At 40.4% G+C, this 16,402-nt stretch overlaps 1 non-coding gene across 1 annotated transcript; it reads left to right on the top strand.

Moving 5' to 3' along the window:
• The first annotated feature begins 12,976 nt into the window (after nucleotides 1-12,976).
• Nucleotides 12,977-13,083, top strand: LOC136228183 (small nucleolar RNA R71). Its single transcript, XR_010688517.1, has one exon. It is a non-coding gene; the product is annotated as a small nucleolar RNA R71 (small nucleolar RNA).
• The last annotated feature ends 3,319 nt before the right edge of the window (nucleotides 13,084-16,402 follow it).

The raw sequence follows: 16,402 nt of genomic DNA, 5'->3' as shown, positions 1-16,402 counted from the left end.
AAGTTAACACGAAGATTTCCTATCACCTTTTGAGCCGAAGCGATTTCCTCATCCTTCAACTTCGACTCCTGATGAAGGGAAGAAAGCTCCTCATTATGGCAAACTAAGAGCCGTTGAGTCTGTTCTAGCTCTGCTTGCAGACAAACTATAGAACAATCCATCTCTTCCAGCTTTACAACTCGGCTAAGGGCCGTCTTCAGACGCTCATTAACTCTAAAATTATAAGACATCGCCTATAAGAACCATACAATTAAGAATAAAGCTCTTAAATAAAAAACAAAGACCTCAAATGCAAAAAAGGACAACAAACCTGAGCCTAACTAATGTTATTTATCTCAATCATATCATGATCACTGGCACAAGCAAATAAATTGGTTTCATGAGGAATCCTTGACAAACCGACTAATAGACTCGACAATCCAGGGATACTCCAAGCAAGGTCCCAAAGGATATCTAGCTAACCAAAGCTGCGAAAAAAGAAACAGTCAAGAACAGACGAACAAACATAAGTATAAAGTTTATTTCACCACATAAAACACGTATGTTATATTAGCTAAACTACACATACTGATTTAAAGCCTTTTGGGACAAAGCGACCTCCACATGCACCAAAAAGGGCCAATTAGGGGTCACCCTCAAGGACTCTTCGACACTAGAGGAAGCAGCGCCAGCTGGGGTGACCCCAAGATCGATAGACGAGACACGTAAAGCATTCGAATCCACAAGAGAAGCAAAGTACAGGGATAAAATGAGCAGTAGGAGGCATAGCTCCCTTCCTTTTGAAGCAGCTTAGTACCTTTGGATGAAGGCAGATGAGCGGAAGGACATTTTTGTTTTTCTCCTATCCTTATACCGGACAAGGATGGAGCCTCATCTCGCGATGTTTGAGCCCCACCGTGCGCAGATTTCTTCTGGACATAACCTTTTTACTTCACTATTGGGGTAACACTAGATTTTCCAAGAGACTTCTCAGTACTCTCATCAACACCAGCTTTAGCAACAACAGCTGAAGGGTCATCAAGGGGAACCACGGCTAAAGCCCCAGGTTTAGCCCTCTCCACATGTTGAGCATTTCCTAGTATGAAAATCTTCATTTTAGGCTGGGGGATGTGTGGAAATTTCATAGAGCCATTAAAACGATTGTCCTTTTAGGGATCATAGTTCTCAGACCCCATATGCAGCTCAATTATGTCCATGAAAATCTGCTTCTTCTCTTTAGAAGCATTCATAGAAACAGCTTCAATAGAAGTCATGGCTTCGACCGAAATCACAACTTTCGCTTCAACCCTAGTTTCAGAGCCACCTTCTTTAGGGGCATGCAACACTTCATCTTCATCCAAATCCACAAAACATGAGATTTTTCAGAATATCAAGTGATTCAACAGGACCACCACAGGAGATGGGAACGGCCACTAAAGGCACATCATTAATTTAAATGGCACACAGAGTCGAGGTCGTGGCTGCAAAAAGACAAAAGGCAACCAGCAAAACAATTACATCAAAGCAAACCAACACAAAAATACAGCATATTTACTGAAAGGAGACACACCTTCGGCCGCGCTCAAAGAGCTACTACAAAGTATGGTAGAGGGGGAAGAGGGAAACCCTTCAGGTAAGCAAAGATCCATGAACAAGGGCCCATCAGCTTCCTCCTCAACCCGAAGCCTGGCAACCTCGACATGTCTTGCTGCAGCCTCAGCCTCTTCGCTAGCACATCTTTGAGCTGCCGAGTGATAGGGACATTTTATCCCTGTCTTTTGGGGTAATTTACGGTTTATTTTTAAGCTAAATTGTTAGGTTTAGTGCTAGTTTATTGCATATTTCAATAAATTAGCAACAAGTAATAAATTATGTACCTTTAGTTGATTTTTGTCGTTTTTAATAAATAAATAAATCAAGTAATCTCGGTGTTCATAACTCTTCTTTGCAGGACAAACGTATAAGACGGAAAAGGCGATGAATGAACGTCCACGCGGAGCTTAAATCAGTGAGAAGTGTTTGATAAACGTCAGCAAATCATTTACGCAGAGCGTGACCCTTTCCACGCGGAGCATGGACCTTTTAGAGGACAAAAATATGACTTCAGAAGCTCATCCACGCGGGGCTTGGGGTATTCCATGCGGAGCGTGAAGTGTCGGTCACCTTGTTCACATTGAGGACAGATTTGATACATTTTCGTATTTTCATCGTATCTCCCTCATACGGACTCGGATTGAGGCGATTCATAATGTGTTGGAAAGCTAAGAGAAAGATGTACAAGTGACTTTTAATGTCATCTCCAAATTCGCAGCGTAACAGGCTCAAATAATTAATCTAATTTGCTGGACGTGTTGAAGCTTAGGAAATCTTTCATGGGTGTGAAATATGCAAGGGAGAAAATGAGAAAATAATGAAGTATCACATGCTTCATTATTCTACATCAAATTCAAAGTCTTCCTACCACTTTTACACACATTCAAGATCTCCATTCACATTCAAAGTCTCCATGCACATTCAAAGTCTTCATTCAATGTCTTCTCTTCACACTATGTAATTACAATTATGACCCAAGCTTGATTTGAGTGTAAATAGGAGTGCTTGGCACTCATTAGGAAAAGTAGTTTTAGATTTACATTCAGATTTTGTGTAACTAAACTCTACCACTTTGAGAGCTTGTTCGCTTGTTCCGTCACTCCGTCGAAGTTCCGTCCCATCCTCTTCCACCAAGCTCGAGAAGTTCCACCTCTAAGACCTAAGAGACGGCCTTGAGTTCGGTTAGCTAGTTCCAAGGGCCGATTCTTCCCTTTCTACTTGCTAATTAGCTTGCACTCTTCCTATGTACTATGCTTGGTTGTATTCATATTCTTTTCATTCCCTATTTATAATATATGATTTGCAATTCCCGTTTCTCTATACATGTTGGTGCTTACTACTTGTTTTGATATTTTTAATTGATTATTGTGTAGGGGGACACGATACCCGACGCCCGTAGGGACGGGTTATCCTTAGGGAACCATATAGGTGTTGCCTTACCGAAAGTAACACACCGGAAACTGTAGGAATTGACAAGCCACAGAACTTACGGGCCCTAGTTTCTGATCCCTAGCATTAGACACGCCTTGACTAGGAACCATGTAGTCTAAGTACTTCACGGGTCGGTTCGTCTACACGTAGTCGTCTTTGCAAGAGTAAAGTATCAATCATATATGTTCGGAGTTATTGCTCTTTTATATTTATAACTTATCGCAATCCGTAGAGTTCGGTCACACAAGTCTGTCTCATCATAGTTTAGGAGTAGTTTGTACTTGTCACCCAAACCAACCTAAAGTATTCACCGCCTAGATAACGAATAGAACCGAGTAGTTTAATATTTGTGGTTATAAATCCCGTGGATTCGATACCCGGTCTTAACCGAATTATTACTTGATACGACGGGGTACACTTGCCCCTAAGTAGCCGCGTCTAGTAGAGTTATTCCATAGCACACACACGTATCACATCCATATATCACACTCTAATTTACACACCTCTATCGGACGTGCCATCACCGAGTGACGAGCTAACAATTTTAAAGATGGTATTCATGTTAGAGCCGACACAAATGGGAAAGATCAATAGAATGCAAATAAGGGAATGTTAATTAACCTGCAAGGATACGATTATAGGTGGGAGATCCTTCCAGATGAACCATGTGCTCCCCTCCCCATCCACTACTAAAAAGGACCTACCTCCAGCTAAATGATTCATAGGTCCCTTCGCTCGCTCATATCGATTCGGTGCCTGTTAGGAGACGCCTGGGGAGGACTAGCGTGTCTGCCCTCTATGGTAAGATTATCTTGAAGGATGAACCTGTTGGTCTCTTAAATATGGACACTAGCAAGTATACTAGGTCTATTGTAGTTGGATAAAGCCAAGTGTCATTTCCACATCGATTGAGTTAAGATCAAGAACAGTTACCTTAATCACTAGACAGAATAAAGTTGATTGTAGTGTAGTGAATATGCAGTAAAATAAGGAAATAGTGACAGTGTTAGCTAAATATCAATTTGGGAAACAGTTGCTGGTTTAGCGCTACGCCGAACAACAATTGCTCATATAACTAATCCAACAACATAGGCATCTTTAAAGTTCATAGCTTGAGTCTCTCCTTCTAAGATCACTACAGTCAGGTGTCCCTTTTTCCATAGGTTCTAAGAACAATACTTAACCAGGAATCCTAGCGTTAAGTAGTTGTTCCCTCGTTAAGAGCAAGGAGCATTCGTAAAGAAACCTCAACATGTGGTTATATTCGTGTCCGTCCAACATAACGTGCATCAAATGGTTATTTCCATAAATCAGGAGCAAGGTCATGTCATCCCTTTTTACTAGCATTTAGACATGATTAGTATCTAAAACATTCCATACACTATTTGAAAGCCATTCATTGATAAAGATGCTTCATTGATGGATTAGAAATACTTACAATCACCATTTATGGCTGGTTAGACCCGAAACAAGTGTACTACTCACTCATTTCCATGAGTGAACAGGATGTTCGCGCCCAAAAATACTTAAAAACAGAATTTTGATAAGAAAGTTAAAAGAGTGGCTACTGGTAATAATCCTCCTCACCTACTACAAAGTTAACTATTTATAGGGTGAAGTTTTTAACCCTAAACAGTAAGAGTAGAATAATACTTAAACCAAAAAAACAAAAAGAACATTACATCACAACCATCTATTTCATTTTGGTAAAAAAAGGTAGTCTCCCATGTTTCATTCTCCCATTGGTCCCTGATCAACCCGCTTGTCTATCTGAATGTGTATTTTCGCACTACTCTGCAGCTATTCAAGAGGAATCCTTGCAAACTGTTATTTCTAGCTGTTTCCGTCCATTCTTGATGGAAACTTGGGTCTTGTTAGCTCTTTTCCATGACTGATCTGCCTCACAATCTTGTTTATCTTGCTCGTATCAAATTACCCCCAAATTGAGCCTTTGCTTGTCCTCAAGCAACACAATGTAAAAGGTGGTGCAAGCATAAACAGTGAAGAAAACAAATCCAGCTAGTGTGGGAAATTTAAGATATTTGACTCATAAACTAATCAATAAGACTAGGATAGTTCAAATTAAAACAAACGATGAACCGATTCTCTTATTGAATCATTATCGCACTAAGCTGCATCTGACCACTCCTTAGCTCACAGTGTTTCTCTCAATTTTATGGGTGTTTAAGTCACTCAACAGTAATGCATGCCTCTGTGTAGGTTCTAACTTTGCAATTCGGTCCAAACAGGAGTTTTTAGCCATTCAGCATAAGTAGTATCATTTCGAGGGTATTTAAGTGGTTAAGGGACGTTTATGTGGGGAAGTGATGGGTAGTTGCTCACATAGATTGTCAGCCAAGCTTTTGGTGCTTGTTTCGAGTTGTACTTTAAAGTTCTATTAGGTCGGGCACTTTATTATATATATATATATAGATAAAGATTGTGCCCTCCTATTTATAGGTGTAACAAGCTTTTTTCTCTTTGGTCTTGTTCCTTGGCTCTTTGGGTTGTTTGAACAACTACCCTATTGGTTGGGTGTTTGACGGGATGGTAAAATTGTAACGTTGGATAAAAGGAGTGAGTGTTTGGGACAATCAACTTTTTATGCCGAACAACTAGCTACTCCACATTAGGGCAACCCTAGCAAAGCTTACTTACAGCTGAACAAGCAAAGCCCACTCATAAAAAAACAAATGTTTCATATGCATATGCACATGCATTTTTTGCTCAACTCTCACAGATTATTCGCAGCTATCATACAATAAACATCATAAAAGAATAATTCATCACAATTTAATCTTCCTAATCCGAGTAGAGTTATTAATTCATGGTTAAAACACGTAAACTGTCTGCAAACTGGCTAGAAGAGTTATTCTCAAAAGTTTATGGAATAAGATGGAGGATGCGCACAGAGTGTGTGGGGGTGATGTGCTTTGATTTTGGTGGAGTGAAGGTGTATAATACATCACAAGAGGAAAACAATAGCAGCAAGCATGGGAGGACAAGATAGACTAAACAACTGCAGAGATGCTAAAATGAGAATTCCCTACCCCCAACTTGAACGAAACATTGTCCTCAATGACAAACAATATGGGAAAGGAATTCAACATTAGCAAAAACATAGCAAACAGCAATGGATAAACACATGTGCAAGCATGGAGGGATAAGTGTAGTGAATCAAACCACATGAGATTGGGAGGATTGAGCATCCTCCCCTACTTCATCAACATCTTGTAGGTCTGGCAGGGCCGTTGGTGCATTGGCTTCAATCTTAACAGGTTTCTTGTATGGGCTTTGTTTGGAAGCATCGGAAACAGTCTGTTTGGTACCAGCAGTGCTATTCCCCAATTCCAGCACAACTATTCTCGCCCTGAGAATCTTGATCTCCTGATCATATACCGCCAGCTGCTGTTCCATCACCCTGAAGTTGATCAGAATTGTTTCCATGCTCAAACGAGCAACATGTTGGAAAAACATCTCGTCAACGGCATCATGGTGTTGGTTTTCCGCAAATGTTTTCAGGGGGGAAATATCGATGAGCTGGGCAAATCCTTCATTGCTTTTTCTCTTCTTCAAACTCTCTGACTGGTTGGCATGCTTCTGTTTTAGCGCGTTGGCTATTTTCCACAGGTACCAAACTCCGTCCACATCACAACATATCTCCAAGCGCTTCATGGTGTTCAAGCTAAGTGGTTCCATACTGGGTCCCTTTGCTAGCATGGTGAATTTTGGGTCGAAGAATCCCACGTTCTTCGTGATGGTATTGATGCAGGGGCCACAGAACAGACTAGCTACACTCTTCTTCTATTGGAGCGAGGAGATGTATTCTACAAAAAGTAACCCATATTCATAGGTTTTTGGTTATGCATACAGTAAAGAGCAAATAAATCAGCCGTGGGGACGGTGGCTTGGTGAACACGGCAGAACAGTGACCCAGCCAGAATACGGTGCATGTATTTGAGTCCATAGTTCTCTATTCTGGAAGCCTTTGAGGTGTTTGGGCTATATTCACTTTGTCCTGTGATGGTCTGCCAAAAAGCTACCGCGTCGAAGTCATCAGGGACCTCGCACATCGCCAACGTGTAGGGTTCCTCTTTTAGCCTATCTTGGTGAACCACACCCAGTATAATATTCATCGTGTTAATGGAGCAGTGGAGGTGGTTTCCTCAAAGCCTGAACTAGTAGCGCTTATGGTTCTCCTTTTTAGTGATTGATGGATCTCGTTGGAATGTGGAGATGAACTCTAGGGTCAGCTCGCGATAGGATTCATCATCGATAGAGAGAAATGTGGTCAGGTTGGCACCATCAATGAAGGTTTTGACTTCTGTAGTCAAACCTACAGTCTCAAAGCTGTTCCAGCAGATCTTCCTGGTTGCACATAGGTCCGTGCTTTGAAAGTTCTGAAAGTTCTTCTGCTCGGTCTCGTCGGAGAAGGTGAGGAGCTACCGAGATAAGGCACCAGAGCTCATGGTATTGACGCTGCCATCAGTCTGTTTCTCCTTTTGTTTTCCGGCGGTGGAGGAGGGAGTGTTTTTGCGGGCCATTTGAGGGGTAGAGGGAAGTAGTGGTATTACGAAGGGAGAAGTGTAAATGAAGTAGTTTTTTTGAAAGGGGAGGTTATAAAGATGGGGGGGGGGGAACAAAACGTGTGTGGCGGTTCAAGTGTGAAACAACCAATCAGAAGCATAACTGCCTTCGGGATGACCTTACTCCCGTTTCTTGTCTAGCAACGCGTATAATCCTTTCCTCTTCCTACTTCGGTTTCGCTGCGTAATGATGGCCAGGTCAGACTTGAGTGACGTGACCGGCGGCAGTAATAAATGCTGCACAGTGACTCATTTCACGAACTACTCCTAAGGCTACTTTTTGAAACAGCCATTCCACCTGCCCATAGATGTCCTTTAGATAATATCAAAATTTAAAACAGTAATTAATGTAAAACTAAAAAAACAATATAATAATCATAGAAAATAAGGCACAAGGGTAGGGTAAACGTGAGGGTTACACCTGGTGTATGCATGTTTGGGAATCAAGGGTAAATGAATAAGACTTGCAAACTTTACCTTCAGATCGAACAGTGCATTGATATAGAAACACCCTAGTGTTGAATATGTCAATGAGGATGTGCAACCCTAGGTACTCATGATGCCCCACCATCATTGTTGGTATGATTATATAACAATGTATATTATCATATTTATTATACTATATATATATATTAGTTTTATTTTATATATATATATATATATATATATATATATCGGTTTGGTTGTTGTAAGACACTACTTAATTAGGTTGTTCGAGGTAATGGGTCACATCCCCTCCTCCTTTTGGCTCGTGAACCAAATAGGGTTTGAGGCGTTGGCCATTGACCTTAAACACCTTACATGCGCCACCTTGAATATCTATCGCACCATGAGGGTACACCTTGTGCATTGTGAATGGCCCAGACCAGCGTGATCGTAGTTTTCCAGGGAACAATTTCAACCTGGAATTGTACAACAATACTTATTGTCCCTCATGTAACTCTTTTGTCTGAACTCTCCTGTCGTGCCACACATTTTTGTTTGTTCCTTGTATTTGACTGCGTTCTCATAGGCGAACAGTCTGAATTCTTCCATCTCATTGAGCTATGCACACCTGTTTTCGTTAATGCTCTGGTCATCAAAATTCAAAAAAAGTTAGTGCCCAATGAGCCCTATGTTCTAGTTCAATAGGGAGATGGCAAGCTTTGCCAAAAAGTAGACGGAAGGGAGACATCCCGATGGGTGTCTTAAATGCTGTTCTATACTCCCAGAGGGCGTCATCAAGCTTTAGAGACCAGTCCTTTTGAGATGAATTGACTGTTTTCTCCAATATTCTTTTTAGCTCCATGTTTGATAGCTCAACCTGCCCACTGGTCTAAGGGTGGTAGGGAGTAGCTATTTGGTGTGTAACTCCATACTTTTCCAGAAGCCTCTCGAACAGATTATTACAAAAATGTGATCCTTGATCACTGATAATTGCCCTAGGCACTCCAAACCTAGCGAACAACTGTTTGAGAAATTTGGTGACCACTTTCACGTCATTTGAGGGAGAAGCTACAGCTTCCACCCATTTGCTCACATAGTCCACTGCGACCAGTATGTACTGATTTCCAAACAAGTTGGGAAAAGGCCCCATGAAATCTATGCCCCATATGTCAAATATTTTGCATACAACAATGTTATTCAGTGGCATAGAATTTCTGGCTGAGATGTTACCTGAACGTTGACACTCATTACATTCTCGAACAAACCTTTGGGCATCTTTATAGATAGAGGGCCAGAAAAATCCTGCTTGGAACACCTTGACCGTATGTTGGCTTTAAAATGGCCTCCTGACTCAGATGAGTGGCATTGATGTAAGATGCGCTCTCCTTCTTCGTGGCTCACACACCTCCGAATGAGTTGATCTGCACAAAGTTTGAACATGAAGGGTTCTTCCTATAAAAAATATTTCATATCAACAAAGAATTTTCTTTTTGTTTTTATTAGTGGAATAACGAAAAGGCTTAATCTTGCAGGCTAAAAAATTGGCTATATCAGCAAACCAGGGGAGTGAAGTAGCGGCGAACATATGTTCATCAGGAAAAGTGTCAACAATCTTTGGCTGTTCTTTTTCCGTAATAGCCTCGATGTGGGATAAGTGGTATGTAGCTAGATTCTTAGATCCTTTCTTATCTCGTATTTCTAGGTCAAACTCCTAGAGTAGTAGCAACCATCTGATTAGTCGTGGTTTGGCATCTTTTTTCATGAACAAGTATTTGAGTGCTGAGTGGTCTGTGTAAACAGTCACTTTGGATAGCACCAAGTACGATCTGAATTTGTCGAAGGCATAGACCACTGCTAATAACTCCGTCTCAGTTGTTGTGTAATTTCGTTGAGCTTCATTTAGTGTTTTGCTTGTGTAGTAGATGGGTTTGAATTTCTTCTCTACTCTTTGTCCGAGAACAGCTCCCACACTCAAATCGATGGCATCACAATTGAGTTCGAATAGTGTGCTCCGGTTTGGTGATATCAATATGGGGGAGTTCACAAGCTTCTCATTTAGTTGTTCAAAAGCAGCCATGCATGGCTCATCGAAATTGAAATCCACCCCTTTGTGAAGCAAGGCTGCTAAAGGCTGGGCAATCTTTGAAAAATCCTTGATAAAGCATTGGTAGAACCCAGCATGTCCGAGGAAACTTTGAATATCCTTGACTGAGCTTGGCGGGGGCAATTTTTGAATAACTTCAACCTTAGCCTTGTCAACCTCCATTCCCTTGCCTGAAATTTTGTGTCCTAGTAAATTCCTTCTGTTACCATGAAATGTCATTTTTCCCAGTTTAGAGCTAACTGTGTCTCCTTACATCTTGCTAGAACGGCTTCTAAGTTCTTCAAACATGATTCGAATGATATGCCATAAACCGAGAAGCCGTCCATGAAGACTTCGACTGTTTTCTCAATCATGTCGTGGAATATTGCCATCATGCACCTTTGGAAGGTTGCAGGAGCATTGCACAAACCAAAAGACATTCGGTTGTAGGCAAACATGCCATATGGGCAAGTGAATGTCGTCTTTTCTTGGTCATTCGTGCTTATTTGAATCTGGTTGTACCCCGAATAACCATCAAAAAAACAGTAGAATTGATAACCAACTAATCTTTCCAACATTTGATCCATAAATGGTAGCGGGAAGTGATCTTTCCTGGTTGCCTCATTCAGCTTTCGGTAGTCAATACACATATGTCACCCAGTGATTGTTTGAGTTGGTATTAGCTCGTTCTTCTCATTCATGTGCACAGTTGTGCTTCCTTTCTTCGGTACAACCTGAACAGGGCTTGTCCAGATGCTGTCAGAAATTGAGTAAATTATGCCTGCATCGATCAATTTTATTACTTCGGCTTTAACAACTTCCTTCATGTGTGGGTTTAGCCTTCGTTGTGGCTGCATAGATGGTCTATGATCCTCCTCCATTAGAATTTTATGCATACAGATCGTAGAGCTGATTCCCTTGATATCTTCCATTCTCTATGCTAAAGCTTCCTTGTTGCGTCTCAAGATAACAAGCAACTGTTCTTTCTGCTCCTTGGTCAGGGTAGCTGAAATGATTATTGGCCGACTGTCTGGTGGATCTAAGAATGCATACTCCAAATGAGCTGGCAAAGGCTTCAACTCTGGGGAGTGGGTCAGGTAGCACATCGGCTTCGTCCTCCAAGCATTCTTCACCTGTTTCCTCGATTGAATCAGAAGTGAACACTTGTTCAGGTTGTGACGGTTGTTCCCTTTCTTCATGCTCATGTAGACCCACTTGTTCGTCCTTTACATCTAAAAAATAACAAGCATCATCAGATGTAGAAGCGTAACGCACAACTTCATGCATTTTAAATACAACTTCCTCATTATTTATTTTCAAGATCAAGTGACCATTATGTACATCAATGACTGCTTTGCCAGTAGCTAAGAAGGGTCTCCCCAAAATTATTGGAACCTCTAAATCTTCGGCTATATCCATAATCACAAAGTCCACAGGTAAAATGAAGTTCCCGACCTTGACTAAGACATCTTCAACTATTCCCTTAGGATACCGAATAGATCGGCCGGCTAGTTGAACAGTGATTTTAGTGGGTCTAGGTTCTCCTAATCCTAATTGCATATAAATCAAATATGGAATTAAGTTGATACTAGCTCCTAGGTCACATAATGCATTCTGAATAGTCAATGTTCCTATTGAACAGGGTATAGAAAAACTCACTAGATCTTTCACCTTTTTCGGAAGCTGCTGTTTGGCTTGTAGGATTGAGGAACTGTCCCTATTCAGCTGCACCATTCCTACACTTTCGAGCTTCTTCTTGGTTGTGAGAAGATCTTTGAGAAACTTGACATACATCGACATTTCTGATAAAGCCTCTATAAAGGGAATGTTGATGTGCAACTTTGTCAATTGTTCTAAGAAACTTTTGTGCCTCTTCTCACAGTTTTGTTGCTTTAGCCTGTCTAGGTAAGGTACTCTTGCTTCGTAGGATGGGGAGTTCTCGTTGGCAGGTTGTTTGTCCTTTCTCCTTTCTGATGGAACTCCCTGCTGAGCCTATGCTGGTTCATCGGTTGTCTGGTCTTTTTCTCCTGCATCATTGGTCAAACTGTTATTTTCAAATGAATTGGAAACTTTTTTACCTCATCTCAAGATGATAGCATTGACCTCCTCCTTTGGATTAGTTACTATATTGCTTAGTAGGGCTCCTTTCTCTTCGGAAGCAATGATAGTGGCAAACAGCTGCATTTGGGTTTCAAGACTCTTGATGGAGGATTGCGTCTGTTTCATAAATTGCATCATCATAGATTCCAGATCAGGTTTCCCTTCTTATTGAGCAGCTGGTTGTCGTTGATAATTTTGCGTAGAGGAATTGCCCTGATGTGATTGGTAGGGTGGTCTTGTATTGTCTTGCTAGTATGGTTGCTGAATAGCTAGCTGTCTTTGGTTATCATGCCATGAAAATTTAGGATGATTTCGCCACCCCGGATTATATGTATTTGAATATGGGTTGGGTGGTTGTCATGCAATAAAGTCACATTATTCCTTCATCGACGCCCCTGGTTTGATCCATGAGCAGTCAATAGGTCTGTGCAGTCCACTGCAGAAATCACATCCGTCAGGTGTTGGTTGTTCGTGCAATCCTAGTGGAAGAGGTTGTGCTTGAATAGCCGAAACATTCATTTTTCCAACAGTCTTAACCAGCTACTCCATTTGAGATGATAGTCTGGTGATTGCTTCATTATTCGAGTCATTGGAAAATCTCTTGCCATTGCTTCTTACAGAGTGCCAATTGTAGCTTGTGTTAACAACTTTCTCTATTAGTTCGTACAAAGCTTGGGGCTCAAGCTCTTCAGGCTTTCCATTTGCAACTGATTCAATTTGAATCTTGTATGCATTGGTCACTCCATTGTAAAAATTCTGTACTTGCATCCATATAGGTATGCCATGATTTGGTACTCTTCTAAGCAACTCCTTGTACCTCTCCCAAGCCTCGGACAGAGATTCATCTTCTTCTTGAAAGAAATAGGATACTTCATTTCTAAGTTTAATGGCTTGTTGTTGGGGAAAGTACTTCATCAAGAACAGCGTAGCCATTTCCTCCCAGTTGGTGATTGATCATGACTGAAGATTTTTCAGCCAGTTCTTAGCTTTGTCCTTCAATGAAAACGGGAACAGTTTGAGTCTGATTACATCATCACTCTCATTCCTATTTGTCTGAAAAGTATTACACATTGTAATAAAGTCTTGAATGTGAGCGTTTGGGTCTTCATTCTGATACCCATCGAACTGCACTGCTGTTTGCAGCATTTGAATCATTGAAGCTTTAATCTCAAACAAGTGGTTCCTCTCATTTGGTAGTACAATGCACGATGAATGGCCTTCAGTAGATGGCCTGGAATAGTCCTTCATCCGCAGTCTTTGATTACTATTATTGTTGTTGTTTCCATTAACTATGTTGTTTTCACCATGACCCTCCTCATGGTTCTCTGGTTGTTCAGGTTCCGGTATCTCATTCTCACGGTTCATCTTGGAAAGTCTAGCTTGTCTGAACAGTCTTCTTCTTCTTCTTCTTCTGTAGGTTCTTTCAGTTTCAAGATCCACATGAATAATAGGAATACCCGTTCTTCACATAAATAGCTCGAATTCGAACAGACACTAAACAAACAGGTGATTTACAGGTAGTAAGTTAAGCATACTAATTCTTAAACTTAAGCCGTCAATCCCGGCAACGACGCCAAAAACTTGGTCTCTTAAATATGGACACTAGCAAGTATACTAGGTCTATTGTAGTTGGGTAAAGCCAAGTGTCATTTCCACAGGGATTGAGTTAAGATCAAGAACAATTACATTAATCACTAGAGAGAATAAAGTTGATTGTAGTGTAGTGAACATGCAGTAAAATAAGGAAACAATGATAGTGTAAGCTAAATATCAATTTGGGAAACAGTTGCTGGTTTAGCGCTACGCCGAACAACAATTGCTCATATAACTAATCCAACAACATAGGCATCTTTAAAGTTCATAGCTTGAGTCTCTCCTTCTAAGATCACTACAGTCAGGTTTCCCTTTTTCCATAGGTTCTAAGAACAATACTTAACCAGAAATCCTAGCGTTAAGTAGTTGTTCCAGTGTTAAAAGCAAGGAGCATTCGTAAAGAAACCTCAACATGTGGAGATATTCGTGTCCATCCAACGCAATATGCATCAAATGGTTATTTCCATAAATCAGGAGCACTGTCATGTCATCCCTTTTTACTAGCATTTAGACATGATCAGTATCTAAAACATTCCATACACCATTTGAAAGTCATTCATTGATAAAGATGCTTCATTGATAGATTAGAAATACTTACAATCACCATTTATGGCTGGCTAGACCAGCAACAAGTATACTACTCACTCATTTCCATAAGTGAACAGGATGTTCGCGCCTAAAAATACTTAAAAACCTAAACTTGAAAAGAAAGTTAAAAGAGTGGCTACTGGTAATAATCCTCCTCACCTACTACAAAGTTAACTATTTATAGGGTGAAGATTTTAACCTTAAACAGTAAGGGTAGAATAGTACTTAAACCAAAAACACAAAAAGAACATTACATCACAACCATCTATTTCATCTTGGTACAAAAAGGTAGTCTCCCATGTTTCATTCTCCCATTGGTCCTTGCTCAACCCGCGTGTTTATCCGAAACCAGCCAGTCCGACCCGTTTCGTTGTTGAATGTGTATTTTCGCACTACTCTGCAGCTATTCAAGAGGAATCCTTGTGAACTGTTATTTCTAGTTGTTTCCATCCATTCTTGATGGAAACTTGGGTCTTGTTAGCTCTTTTCCATGACTGATCTGCCTGACAATCTTGCCTATTTTGCTCGCATCACCCGTGTTGATTGTGCTGTCTTGGGAGACTCATACTTCAAAGTTCTCGGTAAGTTTTCGACTACTTTTTCACATGTTAGAATATTAGGCAAGTAGTTCTTGACTTGAAATTAATCTTGGGACGTGCATGTTGATGTATTACGTATGAAATAATCAATGCATGCTCGGGAATAGCCCTTTAATATAGAAACGACTATGTTTTAACTGTGTTTCTGTTTCTTTCCGATGATAGCTGATCGAGTATGGATTTTTGAAATCCATCCTCGATCGAGGAAGGTTTCACCGATCGAGTACCAATTGATACTCGATCGGGGATGCCTTGACCATAGATAGGAAGTCCCAAGAGGCATAGCCGATGTGACATGATCGATTGCCGACGGGGTGAATCGGTCTTCGATCGGGGATGTGCATTCCTGATCGAGGACCGATAAGCCCAAAATATACCTAAAATAGCACGTATAAATGTATGAAAATTCATGTAAACTATACATTAATTATATTATTTTGGAAAGATTTAACGTTGGTATTTGTTACTTGTGTGCAAGGTGTTAATTATTTGGAAAAATCCAAATAGGACCAAAAATGGAGTAGAAATGAGTGAGAAATCAATTTTTCAGTGAAAATCATGTACGAGAATCAGAAGTCGCGTCAGAGAATTAAAGCACACAACAAAGGAAGAAGAAGAAAAGTTTATGTCACGACCGAGATTATCAAAATCTCGATCACGACACGCGCCCCAGCAGCTAGCAACACGTGGTTCCTTCCTTCCTTCCTCCTCCCTAAATTAGGTATGAGATTCTTGAAATCTCGATAGTGACATCGAAGGCATTTAGCATATTTAACATGTTTTATTCTCCAAACGACGCATCCTTTCATCTGGATAGAGGCAATTCTTCACCAACAGACACATCTCTTCAGCACACCTATTGGATAATTATAAATAGAGGAAAAATTCAGAGTTCAAATGTTACATACAAACTTGTTATACAAAGTTACAAAAGTTACAAGTTGTACAAATAGTTATAGATACAAGATACAAATTTTATTATTTACATTAGAGTTTACTCAACTCGAGTTTATGCTTCGTAGACAATTGGAAGATTGCTATTTCGAGGATTCAGCGAGAAGAACCAGTGTTGGGGGCGACCCACGGTTTGAAAAACCTACGAAGTTGAGTAAAGGATTGACAACCCAGAACTCTTCCTAGTCAAATGCCATTCAAACTTCTTCTTGTGTTAACTTGAGATGTTTCAATTCAAACTAATGAATATCTTTTAATTCAATTCCATTTTTAATGTTGTTTCATTCTAAAGTTTGATCTGTCAAGCGACATTCTTTAAGTAGTTCTAACGGGTGTTTCCTAAAAAGTATTTATAAAGATCTTGGTATTTTTCATGCTAACTTATTGGGCACTTAAGCAAATTCGGATTTATATTTGGTCATTACGAGAGATCGATTAATTGGATATAAACACCGCATTTGATTAAGGTA

Source organism: Euphorbia lathyris, chromosome 4 (genome assembly GCF_963576675.1).
Source record: "Euphorbia lathyris chromosome 4, ddEupLath1.1, whole genome shotgun sequence".
NCBI classification, from domain to species: Eukaryota; Viridiplantae; Streptophyta; class Magnoliopsida; order Malpighiales; family Euphorbiaceae; genus Euphorbia; species Euphorbia lathyris.
The sequence above is the reverse complement of the archived record's forward strand: the minus strand, read 5'-3'. Positions and strand labels throughout refer to the sequence as shown.